Genomic DNA, 4768 nt, shown 5'->3' with positions numbered 1-4768 from the left:
TGGGGGGGGGGGGGGGGGGCGACAACTATGTACAAATAGGGCTGTAATTCCTAAATGGTTCATTCACCCGATATGTATGAAAATACCCTCAAATGAAAACTGTTAGTCTGCACTTTAACCTCCTAGTCATTGTATTATTTCAAATTCAAAGTGCTGGAGTACAGAGCCCCAAAAATATATATATGTCACTGTCTCAATACTTTTGTAGTTCACTGTAGTTTCCACACAGGTCTCAAGTGACAGGGTTTGTCCTTGGTCTCCGTTAAGTGGGTCTTGCGTTTCTACAATACACCCCATAGTCTCTTTGTAGAGAGAAGACGATTTGAGGATGATGTTGGCTAAAGTATAAGACAGGAAATCATGCTGAGAATAACATCCCTCTGTTGACTCAGAGTTGTTTTTTAAATCTTTGCAGCCTTGAGGGCCACAAGCCAACAGAGAGACTTTCTCTGTACATCACTGGACATTCCTGTCTGTCTAGTGCTCAGAGTTTCTGGAGAAAGCTCTGCTAGAGGACATAGAAGATGTAGGAGTCATATCATTTGTATTTATTTATTAGAGCCTGAGGTGCTATCTGAGACCTGAATTCTCATAAAACATGATATATGAATGACATTCAAACATGCAATTAATACACTTGTCACGCCCTGACCTTAGAGATCCTTATTATTCTCTATGTTTGGTTAGGTCAGGGTGCGACTCTGACGGTAAAGTCTATGTTTTGTATTTCTTTGTTTTTGGCCGTGTGTGGTTCCCAATCAGAGGCGGCTGTTTATCGTTGTCTCTGATTGGGGATCACATATAAGTTGTCATTTTCCTTTTGGGTTTTGTGGGATCTTGTTTTCTGTTTCGTTTCTTAGCCTTACAGAACTGTGTGCTTCAGTTTTTTGTCTTTGTTATTTTGTTTTGGTGTCATCAATAAAAAGACGATGTACGCCCACCACGCTGCGCCTTGGTCCACTCTTCATTCTACAAACGAGAGCCGTTACAACACTTCCATAGATAACTTGGTATCTATGAAATCAAATTTTATTGGTCACGTACACATGGTTAGCAGATATTAATGCGAGTGTAGCAAAATGCTTGTGCTTCTAGTTCTGACTATGCAGTAAAATCTATCAAGTAATCTAACAAATTCACAACAACTACCTTATACACACAAATACACACAAATGTGAAGGGAGGAATAAGAATATATACATATAAATATATTGATGAGCGATGGCTGTGCTGCGAAGGCAAGATGCAGTAGATGGTATAGAATACAGTATATACATGAGATGAGTAATGTAGGATATGTAAACATGATTACATTTGCATTATTTGAAGTGACTAGTGATACCTTTATTAAGTCTGTTTATTTAAGTGGCCAGAGACTTGAGTCTGTACTGTATGTTGGCAGCAGCCTCTCTATGTTAGTGATGGCTGTTCAACAGTCTGATGGCCTTGAGATAGAAGCTGTTTTTCAGCCTCTCGGTCCCAGCTTTGATGCACCTGTACTGACCTCGCTTATAGAGTGCATCTGGGGGTGGTGCTCCCTCTGCTGTTTCCTGAAGTCCACAATCATCTCCTTTTCTTTGTTGACATTGAGTGAGAGATTATTTTCCTGACACCACATTCCGAGGGCCCTCAACTCCTCCCTGTAGGCTGTCTCGTCGTTGTTGGTAACCAGGCCTACCACTGTAGTGGTACAACTTGATGATTGAGTTGGAGGCGTGCATGGCCAGGCAGTCATGGGTGGACAGGGAGTACAGGAGAGGATCAGCGGGGTAGAGATGTTGTTTCCTACCTTCACCACCTGGGGGCGGCCCGTCAGAAAGTCCAGGGCTCAGTTGCACAGATGGGATAGTCCAGTGTGCAGTGTGATGGCGATTGCATCGTCAGTGGACCTACTGAGGCGGTAAGACAATTAGAGTGGGTCTAGGGTATCAGGTAGGGTGGTGATATGGTCCTTGACTAGTCTCTCAAAGGACTTCATGATGACAGAAGTGAGTGCAATGGGGCGATAGTCTTTTAGTTCAGTCACCTTTGCTTTCTTGGGAACAGGAACACTGGTGGCCATCTTGAAGTATGTGGGGACAGCAGACTGTGATAGAGATTAGTTGAATATATCCATAAACACTCCAGGATGCCGTCTGGGCCGGCAGCCTTTCGAGGATTAACGCGTTTAAATGTTTCACTCACGTGGGCCTTGGAGAAGGAGAGCCCACAGGCTTTGGTAGCGGGCCATGTCAGTGGCACTGTATTTTCTTCAAAGCGAGCAAAGGAGTTGTTGAATTTGTCTGGGATCAAGATGTCAGTGTCCGCGACGGGGCTTGTTTTCTTTTTGTAATCCGTGATTGACTGTAGACCCTGCCACATACGACTCTAGTTTGTCTCTATACTGATGATTTGCTTGTTTGATTGCCTTGTGGAAGGAATAGCTGCACTGTTTGTATTCGGTCGTGTTTCCGATAAACTTGCCATGATTAAAAGTGGTGGTTCGTGCTTTCAGTTTCACGCGAATGCTGCCATCAATCCATGGTTTCTGGTTAGGGAAGGTTTTAATGGTCACAGAGGGTATGACATCTCCAATGCTCTTGCTAATAAACTCGCTCACCGAGTCAGCGTATACATCAATGAAGCTCTTTCAGGGCCGACGAGGGATCTGCTTGTAATCGAAGAGAATTCTCTTGGAAGATAATGCGGTCAGCATTTGATTGTAAGGAATTCTGGGTTGGGTAAACAAAAGGACTTGAGTTCCTGTATGTTGTTGTGATTATACCAAGAGTCGTTAATCATAAGGCATACACCCCGCCCTTCTTCTTACCAGAGAAATGTTTGTTTCTGTCGGCGCGATGCGTGAAGAACCCGGGTGGCTGTACCGACTCTGACAACATATCCCGAGTGAGCATTGTTTCGGTGAAACAGAGAACGTTACAATCTCTGATGTCTCTCTGGAAGGCAACTCGTGCACTAATTTCATCCACCTTGTTGTCTAGAAATTGGACATTGGCGAGTAATATGCTCGGAAGCGGTGGATGGTGAGCTCGCCTTCTGAGTCTGACCAGTAGGCCGCTCCGTCTGCCTCTCCTGCCACGACCGCATTGTTTTGGATCAGCCTCTGGGATAAGATCGCATGTCCAGGGTGGAGGTTTGACAAAGGATTTGCTTCTGGAAAGGTGCATTCCTGGTTGTAATGATGGTAAGTTGACATTGCTTTTATATCTAATAGTTCTTCCCAGCTCTATGTAAAAACCCTTGAGATTTTCTGGGGTAACAATGTAAGAAATAATACATAAAAAAACAAATAACTGCATAGTTTTCTAAGGACCTGAAGCGAGGCGACCATCTCTGTTGGTGCCATCTTGCGACTGGGTGACTATTATAGATGTCTATTACTAGTAGGTTATGCGGTCCTAAATGTTTATCCCAAACAGTAAATACTGCAATAGAAATGGAAGCCACTGACATGAAAGGCACATTCCAGGCTGTAACTCCAATGTGAGATGTGCAGTGCGACTGCAACAAATACAACCTGGTACACAACCATAGTGATTATAGAGGAGGTTATCCAATTGGTTCAGGGTACAGAAGTGTTAATGACACACTCAGGACTCAGCTGTGCTCTGCCTGGTGTGAGTCACACACACACACGCACGCACGCACGCACGCACGCATGCATGCGCACACACACACACACACACACACACACACACACACACACACACACACACACACACACACACACACACACACACACACACACACACACACACACACACACACACACACACACACACACACACACACACACACACACACACACACACACACACACACACACACAAAATATTTTTCCCAACACCAGTTGTTAAAGGGGTGGTTTTATTGATAGCAGTCCCATGTTTTGCTGTGGTTTTCCCTGGTTCAACTGATGTTTATCTGTCTTAACAGATTGCTCAGGAAATAGCAGGCAGTTGAATGTGCAGACACAGGCACGTACAGACACACACACACACACACATCTGGGCTCCTAGCCCAGAATCCCACTCGCCGGCAGTGTGCAGAGATCAACCATTTTACAGTGCAATCTCTGAAAATCAGCCTCTACCCAATGATACACGCGCAAGCTTGTACTCACACACAGTAAACAGACACATACAGACACACACACACAAACAAACACACACCCACACACTGAGTCATGTAATTGTGTACATACTGAGCCTCATTTCAATAAAGAGCTTTGAATAAGCATTGACTGAAGTGTAAAGACAATGTTGCCACCTAGTGGTCAGAGTGGTTGTCTTCTCCGTAATGTGGCACGTTGTTTCCCTGTGCTTCTCCAGCCTGGACTTTTCACACAGTAGGTATGGATGTGAAGCACAGTATGGGCCTTTACCACCTGACTAAAACATTACCACTCCTGTAACTGTTGAGACTTTAGTTTATCTGAATATGGATGAGGCAAAATATGTTCTCCTCCCACATGGGAAAGAGGCTTAGGGAGTCTGAGACAATGTGTTTATCACCGTTCCCGGGTACGCTAGCAGAATGAGAAGGGTAACCATTGTGTTTGGAAAAACGACAAGCAGACAGCAGACCCATACTGAACTGAAAGTATTGGACTGGAGGAAGAAAATGACCAGTAGCCTTCCTCCAAATTGCTTTACCTGTCCAATGTAGTATTTTAGAGACCTGAAACACACCCACATTCAGTCATACAGTACATTCTCCAATGAACAGATAAGTTACAGGCCATTGCCAGTTGTTTCTGTAAGCCATC

The sequence above is a fragment of the Oncorhynchus gorbuscha genome, linkage group LG08, assembly GCF_021184085.1.
Source record: "Oncorhynchus gorbuscha isolate QuinsamMale2020 ecotype Even-year linkage group LG08, OgorEven_v1.0, whole genome shotgun sequence".
In the NCBI taxonomy this organism is placed as follows: Eukaryota; Metazoa; Chordata; class Actinopteri; order Salmoniformes; family Salmonidae; genus Oncorhynchus; species Oncorhynchus gorbuscha.
Note: the sequence above shows the minus strand (reverse complement) of the source record.